An 11,490-nucleotide genomic window follows, 5' to 3' on the forward strand; every position below is an offset into this window, starting at 1 on the left:
CTTTCTAGGAGGAGGGGACGCTCTGCAAAGGACCGGAAGTGAATCAGGAGCAAGATGTGGCGGGATATTGATGCTGAGTGCAAGGGAAGCGAAGGGCCAGGGCTGCTCTAAAGAGCCTGAACTTACGTTGGAGGCAACGAGAAGCCAATGAAAATTTTTTTGTCAGGATGGAAAACACATAGAGCTCTGCTTAACGCAGGTTGTTTCAAGGGAGGCACACCACTATAAAAAGAATGAAGCTCTGACCCATGCTACAACATAGGTGAACTATAAAAGCATGACGCTGACCCAGCAGAAGGAGCCAGTCACAAAAGGCACTTATTATATGAGTCCATTCATATAAAATATCCAGAATAGGCAAATCCACAGAGACAGAAGGGGATCAGTGGGTACCGGGGCCAGGGAGGTGGGAAATGGAGAATGACAGCTAATGGGTACAAAATTTCCTTCGGGGGTGATGAAAATGTTCTGGAACGATAGAAGTGATGGTTGCACAATATTGTGAATGTACTAAATGCCACTGAATTGTGTACTTTAACATGGTTAATTTTGTGTTATGTGAATTTCACCTCAAAAAATAGATGATGATAAATTGTTTGCCTGAAAATAAAGGATAGATTGATAGTTAATAGAGGAAAGAGAGAGAGGCATAGATAAGTGAACACACCACCTAAAGCAGCCCAAACAAGACGTGCTGAGAGGTAGGAAATCCCGGAAAAATTAGAGAGATTAGAAAAAAAAGTCAACAGGCATGGAGGGTGGTCAGACACTGGGGAGAGGGAAGAGAGAAAGTCAAGATGACCCCTGGGTTTTGGCTTGGATGGCCTGGTGGGTGATGGCACCCTTCACTGAAGGACAGTCAGGTTGCAGAGAAACTGTCGCCCAGTTAGCATTTGCTGGGCCTGGGCCTGCAGGCCCCTGGGAAGTGATGAGTAGGCAGTGACCAGAGGAGTTTGCAGCTCAGATGAGCTCTTGCCTGGAGATCCTCCAAGGAGTCATCAGCTGCTAGCCGAAGGGCAGGTGGTAGTTGAAGATCTGCATAGACAGCCTGGGAAAAAGGACTCAGTCTCAAAGAGGAGGGGGGCAGACTGTATTTTATCCAGATTTTTAGGTTAGGATTAGTTCCTGATTCCAGGAAAGGTGGTGAATCGAAAAGTGGGGAGTTGTTGAGTTCTTCCATCTCTTCCCAATGTTGTATGAGTCATCCCTACCTGATCATAATTCCTTTAAAAAAAAACAAAAAACTTAAATACAGTACGTAGAATGGTTTCTGTGGTCTGCCACCAAACCCTAATTGATATGGATGGAAAGAGACAAAATGGCAAATACCATCTAAAAGGAAGTTAGTGAAGCCTGACCAGGAGGTGGCACAGTGGATAGAGCGTTGAACTGGGATGCAGAGGACCCAGGTTTGATACCCCAAGGTTGACGGCTTGAGCATGGGCTCACCAGCTTGAGCCCAAAGTTTGCTCGCTTGAAGCCCAAGGTTGCTGGCTTGAGCCCAAGATTGCTGGCTTGAACCCAAGGTTGCTGGCTTGCGCAAGTAGTCACTCGCTCTGCTGTAGCCCTCAGGTCAAGGCACATACAAAAAAGCAGTCAACGAACAACTAAGGTGCCACAACGAAGAATTGATGCTTCTCCTCTCTCTCCCTGTCTGTCTGTCCTTGTCTGTCCCTCTCTCTGACTCTCTCTCTCTGTCTCTGTCAAAAAATAAAAATAAATAAAAGGAAGTAAGTTAAGAGAAACTAATATTAAGCAAAGTAGACCTCAGGGTACAAATCCTCTTTAGGAATTAAAGAGGTTGCTGCATAATGATAAAAGAAATAATTCATTTGCAGCATTAACCATTCTGAACGTGTGTGCAACTGTCTAATGACAAAGCCTCAGATGGATATCAAACAAAACAAGCAATAAAAGGAAAAATTTAAAAATCAGTAAGTTCACCACAATAAATTATACCACCTTTCACTACAATTGGCAGCTCAAGCAAACAAAACTAGTAAGAGTATAGGGAAAAAATAAACAAGCTTGATTAATGGGCATTCCAAAACTAGCAACTACACATTCTTATCGAGTTCACCTCGAACATATTTTATAACTTATATCCTAAGCCAGAAAACAAATCTCAACAAATACTAAAAGAATTGCTATTGTACAGATCATTTTTCCAAGCTGTGATAGAATAAAATCATAAATTGATAATAGAACTAACATTAATTTCTCCCAAAGTTTGAAAATTTAAATTTACAAATTTAAATTTTTATGGTAATTTTTTTTATTTGGAAATTAAATTTAATAGGGTGACACTGATCTATAAGAGTACATAGGTTTCAGGTAAACATCTCTATAGCATTTGAACTGTTGATTGTGTTGTCTGCCCATCACCCAAAGTCAAATCATTTTCTGTCACCATATATTTGTCACAAATTCAAATTTTAAAATACACTTCCAAATGATTGTTCCAAGAAGATTTATAATAGAAATCTAGAGAGAGAACTGAACAACAATGAAAGAAACTGCATATGAAAACATAAGGGATGTAGCTCAAGCAGTACTTAGAAGGAAATGTATAGCCTTATAACGAATAAGATGAGCGCCAACTCAGGAAGTTAGAAAAATCACAATAGAAAAAACCTAAAGAAAGTAGAAGGAAGAATATCAGAACTAGAGCAGAGCCTGACTAGGCGGTGGCACAGTGGATAGAACATCAGCCTGGGACACTGAGGACCCAGGTTTGAAACACTCAGGTCGCTGATTTGAGCATGGGCTCATTTGGCTTGAGCGTGGAATCACCACCTTAAGCATGGAATCCTAGACATGGCCCCATGGTCACTGGCTTGAGCACAAAGATCGCTGTCTTGAAGCCCAGGGTCGCTGGCTTAAGCAAGGGGTCACTCAGTCTGCTGTAGCCTCCTGGTCAAGGCACATATGAGAAAGCAATCAATGAACATCTAACGTGCCACAATGAAGAATTGATGCTTCTCATCTCTCTCCCTTCCTGACTGTCCCTATCTGTCCCTCTCTGTCTCTCTTTCTCTCTGTCTCTCTCTCGTGCACGCACAAAAAATAATAATAAAGTAGTCAAATTCATAGAAATAGAAAGTAGAAGGCCTGACCAGGCAGTGTTGCATGGATAGAGCATCAGCCTGGGATGCTGAATATCCAGATTCGAAACCCCGAGGTCACTGGCTTGAGCACGGGCTCATCCAGCTTGAGCGCAGGCTCACCAGCTTGAGTGCGAGGTCTCCAGCTTCAACGTGGGATCATAGACATGACCCCATGGTCGCTGGCTTGAGCCCAAAGGTCACTGACTTGAGCAAGGGGTCACTGGCTCAGCTGGAGCACCCCAGACAAGGTACGTAAAAGAAGTACTGTACCTAATCAATGAACAACTGAGGTGCCTGCCGTATCTCTGAGTTGATGCTTCTCATCTCTCCCCCTTTCGGTTTAGCTGTCCCTGTCTGTCCCACCATCTCTCTCTCTCTCTCTCTCTCTCTCTCTCTCTCTCAAAAAGAAAGTAGAAGAGTAGGTGCCAGAGAATGGCATGAAAGGGAAAGAAGAGTTGTTTAATGGGTATAGTTTCAGTTTTGCAAGATTTATTTTTAGGCTTAGTTTACTTTATTTTTCTTAAATATAATTATGTGGTGGCCACAGCTGGAGCCTGGGCCATCTGCACAGAAACTATGGTGTGGGTCTTTACAAGATGAGCAGTGAATTCTTGATGAGGGGACTTACTGAACACAGTCTATTTTCAGACGTCAGGGGTGAGAGAACTGTTGGTCTTAGAGATGGCATCAAAGGTGGCCTTGGCGAAGTTGCCAACATGGCAGTGCAGCCCTTGGCTGAGGTGTAGAAGTTGTTGATCCCAGTCATCCAGCCATCAGCAGCAGCTTCTGGGCACAGGGACTGGGAGGACGCCAGTGGCCCTGGGGGCAGGGGTGAGGCGCACCAGCACAGAGCTACGAAGGCTGGTCACCTTGCAGAGGATGGTGTGGGGCTACTGGGGGACCAGTAGCCTCACCGCAGAGGGACAATAGAGAGCTTGGCCAGGATGATGGCCCCATGGATGGCAGTGGCTACTTCCTTTGAGCACTTAACACCAAGACCAATACGTCAGTGGGGTGACAAATGTCATGAACCTGGTCCTCTGGCCAGTGTGCATCTGCTTTTGCATGAGTATAATCTTCAAACCCTCATCCTTGAGGGATGCCCCCAGGAAAAAGTCAATGATCTCAAATTCCTTGACGGGCAGGGAAAAGAAATAGATCTCCTTGGGGACTTGATTTTCATGTCCTCGACCAGGCGGCCCAGCTTGGTGGTGGGGATCGACTCCTTGTCTTTGGCTTTGCCTCCATGAGCTCCTTGGCCTTAGCCCTGACCCTGACTCCAGCCATGACCTCGGCCCCAGATGTCACTGCCAAATCCTCCACCGAAGCTGCCGTGGCCTCCCACTCCAGGACCCCGGGGCCTCTGGGCCCTCCTGCAGCACTAGCATCATTCTCCATTTGGTGTTTCCTCAGAAAAGAAGATCAGCTTTGCAAGATGTTGAAAAAGTTTTGGAGACCAATAATAGAAGTGTACTTAACACAATTGAACTGTAGACTTAAAATGGTTAAGGTCATAAACTTTATGTTATGTATATTATACCACAATAAAAAATTGACTCAAGAAGAAAAATAAAACCAGAACAGTCCCATGATTTATTAAATAAATTGGATCAGTAGTTTAAAATGTATTAATAGATGCCTGACCTGTGGTGGTGCAGTGGATAAAGTGTCAACCTGGAAACGCTGAGGTTGCCGGTTCAAAACTCTGGGCTTGCCTGGTCAAGGCACATATGGGAGTTGATGCTTTCTGCTCCTCCCCCTTCTCTCTCTCTCTCCCCTCTCTATAATGAATAAAATCTTTAAAGTAAAATGTATGAATAGAAGGGTAGGAAGCTGCATGGATAAGGAAGGCCTAGATAGTTCTCCAGATGAAGTCTATCAAACCTTCAAGGAACTGATAACTCCTCTCTTAAATTGTTCTGGGGAGCCTGACCAGGTGGCAGTGGGTAGAGCGTCGGACCGGGTTGCGGAGGACCCAGGTTCGAGACCCCGAGGTCGCCAGCTTGAGCACAGGCTCATCTGGTTTGAGCAAGGCTCACCAGCTTGGACCCAAGGTCGATGGCTCGCGCAAGGGGTTACTCGGTCTGCTGAAGGCCCACGGTCAAGGCACATATGAGAGGGCGGTCAATGAACAACTAAGGTGTCACAACAAAAAACTAATGATTGATGCTTCTCATCTCTCTCCGTTCCTGTCTGTCTGTCCCTATCTATCCCTCTCTCTGAAATTCTCTCTGTCTCTGAAAAAAAAATAATTGTTCCGGGGAATGGAAAAATGAAATGCTTCCCCAGTGCATTTTATGATGTCTTGATACCAAAACCCAACAAGGTTCATACAAGGCTAAAAAATCTCCCCAAAACTGTATATAAATAAAATACACCATGACAAAGTTGAGTTTAGCCCAGAAAATGCCAGGGTGGTTTCACATTAGAAAATCAATTAACGTAATTTATCACATTAACAGATGAGAGAAGGAAAATCTTGTCATCATCTCAATAATGCATTCAGGAAAAGCATTTGATAAAATTCAGTATATAGCAAACTAGGACTAGAAGGGAATTTCCTTAATGTCATAAAAGGTACCTACCGAACACCCCCTACAAACATTGTATTTAATAATGAAACATTGAAAACATTCTCTTTGCTTCCATTCAGTGGTGTACTGTCCAGGGAAGTAAATCAAGAAAAAGAAACTGTATTCAAAAGGGCTGGAAAAAAGAAACAAAATAGTCATTACTGGCAGGTGGCATGATGATATAAGTAGAAAACCAAAAAAAATCCACAAAGGAAATCCAGGAAGTGGATAGAGCATTGGACTAGGATGCAGAGGACTCAGGTTTGAAACCCCAAGGTTGCTGGGTTGAACGCAGGCTCACCAGCTTGAGCACAGGATCACTGGCTTGAGCATGGGATCATAGACATGACCCCATGGTTGCTGGCTTGAGCCCAAAGGTCACTGGCTTGAGCAAGGGGTCACTCTCTCTGCTGGAGCCCCCCGGTCAAGGCACATATGAGAAAGCAATTACTGAACAACTAAGGAGCTACAACGAAGAATTGATGCTTCTCATCTCTCTCCCTTCCTGTCTGTCTGTCCCTATCTGTCCCTCTCTCTGTCTCTCTCTCTCTCTGTCTCTGTCACAAAAAAAGGAATTTCAAAAAGACTTGTTAGACTTAATACAAGAGTTTACAAGGTTGTTTGATACAAAATCCATACACAAATCAATTGTGTTTCTGTATACCAGCAACACAACCAGAATATGAATTTATAATGGCAGAAAAAAGCAAGCCTCTAGTAATAAATCTAACAAATGATGTGCAAGCTAATCACTCTGAGTCTAAATATTAAAGACATATCTATAAAAAAAAAAAAGAAAGGATTTTCTTTCTTTCTTCTTTTTTTTGTGGCAGAGGTAGAGAGCGTCAGAGAGAGGGACAGACAGACAGGAAGGGAGAGAGATGAGAAACATCAATTCTTCATTGCGGTTCCTTAGTTGTTCATTGATTGATTTCTCATATGTGCCTTGACCGTGCGGCTACAGCAGACCGAGTGACCCCTTGCTCGAGCCAGCGACTTTGGGCTCAAGCTGGTGAGCCTTGCTCAAACCAGATGAGCCTGCGCTCAAACCAGATAAGCCTGCGCTCAAGCTGGCGACCTTGGGATCTCGAACCTGGGTCCTCTGCATCCCAGTCCGACACTCTATCCACTGCGCCACCGCCTGGTCAGGCCCTGCCCTTCCCTTCCCTTCCCTTCCCTTCCCTTCTCTTCCCTTCCCTTCCCTTTCCTCTTTTTTTCTCTCTTTTTTAAGTGAGAGGAGGGTAGATAGACTCCCTCCTGCATGTGCCCCTGATAGGTATCCACCAGCAACTCTCTGAACCATTGGCTGCGAGAAGGGAAGAGAGAAAGAAAAGGGAGAGGGGGAAGGGTGGAGAAGCAGATGGTCATTCCTCATGTGTGTCCTGACTGGGGATCAAACCCAGGACGTCCACACGCCGGCCCAACATTCTTTCCACTGAGCAAACCAACCAGAGCAGAAAAAATCTTAATAAATAGAGAAATATGCTGTGCTCATACATGGAGAAACTCAATATTTTAGAGATGGCTGGTCTCCAAAATGAGTCAAAATTAAAAAAAAAAAAATTCCACCAGACTTTTTCCTGAAACTTGATAATCTGTTTCCTAAACTTCTAAAGAAAACTAAAGATCCTAGAACAAGTGGGATAACTGAAAGATGAGGAGGATAAAAAGTAGCAAAAAATGAAGGGGGAGTGCAAGGAGGAGGAAAAGGAGAAAGAGAAGAAAAAAGAAGAAACTCCCAAATATGAAGATTTGCTTTAAAGCTCTAGTAAGTGCAACATGGTAGGTAAATGAACCCAACATACAGAAGAGACAGCCATGTCACATAGCCATGCAACGTGGCATATGACCAAGGCTTCACCATACATCTGTGATGGGCTGACTAATAGGATGAGGACAATAGACACCCACGTGGAAAAATATCAAACATTATTCGTACCACACACCATCCATAAACAAACCCATTCTAGATGGATTAAAGGACCTGAATATGAAAACTTATAAACATATTTAGAAAAAAGTCACATGAGGCAATCTCTATGCTCTTGGATAGGGGAGGATTTCTTTTATTATTTTATTTTATTCATTCATTTTAGAGAGGAGAGAGAGAGAGAGAAGGAGGGGAGGAGCAGGAAGCATCAACTCCCATATGTGCCTTGACCAGGTGAGCTCAGGGTTTCGAACCAGCGACCTCAGTGTTTCCAGGTCGACGCTTTATCCACTGTGCTACCACAGGTCAGACGGGAGGATTTCTTAAACAAGTAAAAAAATGACAAACCATAAAAGAGAAGATTGATAAATGTAATTATATTCAGATTAAGATGTGTTCATCTAATGATGCTATAAACAAACTGAGAAGACAAGTAATGAACAGGGAGAAGGCATAACAGACCCAGGACTGGTATCTAGAGTATATAAAGGCCTGACCTGAGGTGGCACAGTGGGATAAAGCGTCGAACTGGAAGTGCTGAGGTCGCCGGTTCGAAACCCTGGGCTTGCCTGGTCAAGGCACATATGGGAGTTGACGCTTCCAGCTCCTCCCCCCTTCTCTCTCTCTGTCTCTCCCTCTCCTCTCTAAAAAAAATAAAAATAAAAATAAATTAAAAAAAAATAGAGTATATAAAGAATCCCTCCAACCCTGACTGGATAGATAGCTCAGTTCGTTAGAGCATCGTCCCAATACACAAAGGTTGCGGGTTCAATTCCTGGTCAGGGCATATACAGGAGCAGATGGATGTGTCTGTCTGTCTGTCTGTCTCTCCCTTCCTCTCTCTCTAAAATTAATAAGTAAATTAAAAGCCCTGGCCAAACAGCTCAGTTTGTTGAAACATCGTCCCACAGCACACAGGCTGCCAGTCCAATCCTCAGTCAGTGCACACACAGGAGCAGCTGGATGTTCCTGTCTCTCTGTCTCTCTCCCTCCCTTCCTCTCTCGCTAAATCAATAAATACAAAAATTTTAATTAATTAATTTTTTTAAAAGAATGCCAGACCTGTAGTGGCGCAGTGGATAAAGCGTTGACCTGGAATGCTGAGGTTCTAGGTCGCCAGTTTGAAACCCCAGGCTTGCCAGGTCAAGGCACACACAAGAAGCAACTACTATGAGTTGCTGCTTCCCTCTTCTCTCTCTCTAAAGTCAATTTTTAAAAAAATCCTTTAGCCTGGCTGGGATGCTCACTTGGTTAGAGCATTGTCCTGATATGGCAAGGTTTCAGGTTCGATCCTCATTCAGGGCACATACAAGAATCAATGCTTAAATAAGTGGAACAACGAACTGATGTTCCTCTCTCTCTCTCTCTCTCTCTCTCTCTCTCTCTCTCTCTCAACTCAATTTTTTTTAATTCATTATAGAGAGGGGAGGGAGGGGGGGGAAGGAGCAGGAAGCATCAACTCCCATTTGTGCCTTGACCAGGCAAGCCCAGGGTTTTGAACCAGCAACCTCAGCGTTTCCAGGTTGACGCTTTATCCACTGCGCCACCACAGGTCAGGCCTCTAAACTCAATTTTAAAAAAATATAAAGAATCTCTCGGCCCTGGCCGGTTGGCTCAGTGGTAGAGCATCGGCCTGGCGTGTAGGAGTCCTGGGTTCGATTCCCGTCCAGGGCACACAGGAGAAGCACCTATCTGCTTCTCCACCCCTCCCCCTCTCCTTCTTCTCTGTCTCTCACTTCCCCTCCCACAGCCAAGGCTTCATTGGAGCAAAGTTGGCCAGGGTGCTGAGGATGGCTCCATGGCCTCTGCCAGGTGCTAGAATGGCTCTGGTTGCAACAGAGCGTGGCCCCAGATGAAGGGCAGAGCACTGCCCCCTGGTGGGCATGCTGGGTGGATCCCAGTCGGGTGCATGCAGGAATCTGTCTGACTGCCTCCCCATTTCCAACTTCAGAAAAATACAAAAAAAAAAAAAAAGAATCCCTCAAATAGTAAGGAAAAGACAACTTAGATAACAAAATTGGCAAAGCCTTGATCAGACATTCACAGGAGAGGAAACACAAAGAAGCTCAATATTATCAGTACTTGGAGAATGCCACTTAAAAGCCCAGCAAAGCATAACAACTTCACACCCCTCATATTGACAGAAAATACTAAGTGCTAGGAAAAAGTACTAAATACAAGTTTTGGCAAAGATGTGGAGAAACAGAAATGAATGTCTATAGAGTGGCAGTAGGAGTATCATATGGGACAGCAGCTTGGAAAGTGATTCCCCCATGCCCGGAACCTGGGGTGCACATGTGCTCCCACCCAGTGAGTCCCCTTCTAGCATCTAGAGAACTGGCACTCTGCAAGAAGGCAAGTTGCTCAGAACGAAGGAGGCTGCCTTCCTGCCCATCAGGGACACTAATAACCAGCCTCCCATGCGGCTGGCAGCCTGGCCAATGCGTGTGGCTCAGCACCGAATACATCTCCAAGGACAGTGCGGAAGGGAAAGAGCCATGTGCAGAAGGAAACATAGAGCCTTTCTCAAGAAGCTCCCTTTCCTAAGATGTGAAAGCTCACAAAACCAGCAAAGGTCCTTCATGGGTGCTACCAACCTCAGACCAAGGGCTACCTGTCATCTGCTTAGGGGGAATGGAAGAGGGGGGGCCGTTGCAGGCCATATAACATACAGACTTAATCAAAAATTATGTTGTCTGGGGACAGATTTATTTTCTTCTGTAGAAAGGTAGGGAAAAGTTCCCAATGCAGGACTGAAAATATCTGTCTTTCCTGACGCCACATAGGACATGTGTGTGTGTGTTAGGAGTGGGGCAGGAAAGCACGGGGTTGGAGAGAGGCCCAGGTGACGATAGGGGCGCTGACGGACAGTCATTCCAGTTCTATTGCTCAAAGCCAGTGGTGGGATTCAGCCTGTTCGTACTAGTTTGGCAGAAATGCTACCTAATTTTTTTGTTGAGTTCAGGGAACTGGTTGTTAAAATGGCACTTGTAATCAAGGGTTCTTTCTAAGGTGGGCACCTGGGCAGCCGCCCAATGTAGAAATCACAAGTTTACATTCCTTACTCTTTATTAACGTCCATCTGCGCAACAGCGTCGTATTCTAAGCGCCCGTAGTCATGTTCACTCTGTCCATAGGTGGAAAACCTTGCAAGTGAGGACGCCAGTCAAGAAGCATTATGGAAATATCTTAAATAACAGTTTTATTGGGGTTTTTTTTTTTGTTTGTTTGTTTTATTCTTTTTTGGGTTTTTTTTTTATTTTTATTTTTTCATTTAGAAAGGAGAGAGAAAAGGAGAGAGAGAGAGAGAGAGAAGGGGGGAGGAGCAGGAAGCATCAACTCCTTATGTGCCTTGACCAGGCAAGCCCAGGGTTTCGAACCTACGACCTCAGCATTTCCAGGTCGACGCTTTATCCACTGCGCCACCACAGGTCAGGCTCTTTTTTGGGGTTTTTTTTGTTTCCTTTTCTTTTTTTTTTCTTTTTGTTTGTTGTTTTTTTTATTTAGTTTTATTGCTTTTTGGTCAGGTATTATTTAATATTTTTTATTAATACTTTAAAACTCTTATAACATAATCTAGTTTTGTGTACCTCTTTTATTGTTTTTATTTAAGTATTAAATGCACGAAATAATAAATTATCTTTTGGTATATCTTTTGGTCATTAGGGCAGAGAACTGGTTGTTAAATTATTTGAATCCCACCATTGCTCAAAGCCCCCCACCACATCACCTCCCCTCCATACACACATCTCCTGGAGCTTCTAGATCTCTCCCTGGCTCCATCTTGGCCACCTGGCCTCCCCCCATGTCCCTGTTCTTTTTTCCAAGTTCCCACACCCAGCCGCCAGTGCTCCAGTCACCCCGAGCTGAATTTCTCACA

General features: G+C 44.4%; 1 pseudogene; it reads right to left on the reverse strand.

The window, feature by feature from the left end:
* Positions 1-3,239: 3,239 nt before the first annotated feature.
* On the reverse strand, positions 3,240-4,666 carry LOC136385520 (small ribosomal subunit protein uS5 pseudogene; annotated as a pseudogene).
* Positions 4,667-11,490: the final 6,824 nt, after the last annotated feature.

Source organism: Saccopteryx leptura, chromosome X, assembly GCF_036850995.1.
Source record: "Saccopteryx leptura isolate mSacLep1 chromosome X, mSacLep1_pri_phased_curated, whole genome shotgun sequence".
In the NCBI taxonomy this organism is placed as follows: domain Eukaryota; kingdom Metazoa; phylum Chordata; class Mammalia; order Chiroptera; family Emballonuridae; genus Saccopteryx; species Saccopteryx leptura.